A 922-nucleotide genomic window follows, 5' to 3' on the forward strand; every position below is an offset into this window, starting at 1 on the left:
AAAAAAAAAAAATCTTTTTCGTTGTTTTATTTTATTTTATTTTATTGTTTCTATATTTCCTTCTAAAAAAAAAAAAAATCTTTATTTGATTCTATTTTATTTTATTTACTTAATATAAAAAAAAATCTTTCTCTTTATTTTATTTTATTTTATATAAAAAAAAAATATCTTTTTCTATTTCTTCTTTTGCCTTTAACTTCTTGGGAAGATAATAACGATATGGCTAAGGAATGCACTCTCATAGAGTATGCAATCCCATCTTCAAATGAGTCATACGATGCTATTGTGTACCCAACGGTTGATGACAATTTTGAAATAGAACCTGAACTTATTGAGTTAGTTCAGCAAAATCAATTTTTCGGATCAACCACTGAGGATCCGAATTTTCATATTTCAACTTTTTTAAGACTCAGTGGAACCGTGAATGCAAACCAAGAGGTCGTAAGGCTGCACTACTTTCCTTTTTCCTTAGGGGGAAGAGCTAGTGCTTGGTTTAATTCATTAAAACTTGGTTCTATCACTTCATGGCAACAAATGAGGCAAACTTTTCTTGCCCAATTCTTTCCTCATTCTAAAATTGTTCACTTAAGAAAACAAATCATACAATTCACTCAAAAAGATGGAGAATCTCTTTACGATGCGTGGGAGCATTTCAAAGAAATGCTTAGACTTTGTCCCCATCATGGTTTAGAGAATTGGCTTATTATTCACACTTTTTATAATGGCCTTTTGTATCCCACAAAAATTTATGTTGATGCAGCTGCAAGTGGAGCTCTGATGAACAAAACATACACAGAAGCATATGCTTTGATCGAGGACATGGCACAAAACCACTATCAGTGGACCTACGGAAGGGACACCACTAATGTTGCTCCTTCACCCTCTCAGAAAGAGGTAGGTATGTATGAAAATTCTTGCCCTG

At 32.9% G+C, this 922-nt stretch overlaps 1 non-coding gene across 1 annotated transcript; it reads right to left on the reverse strand.

The window, feature by feature from the left end:
- Window positions 1-581: 581 nt before the first annotated feature.
- LOC146899599 (small nucleolar RNA R71) lies at window positions 582-689 on the reverse strand. The gene has a single exon (XR_015024363.1). It is a non-coding gene; the product is annotated as a small nucleolar RNA R71 (small nucleolar RNA).
- Window positions 690-922: the final 233 nt, after the last annotated feature.

Source organism: Medicago sativa, chromosome 8 (genome assembly GCF_051527215.1).
Source record: "Medicago sativa cultivar Bolivia chromosome 8, Bolivia_mono, whole genome shotgun sequence".
Classification (NCBI taxonomy): Eukaryota; Viridiplantae; Streptophyta; class Magnoliopsida; order Fabales; family Fabaceae; genus Medicago; species Medicago sativa.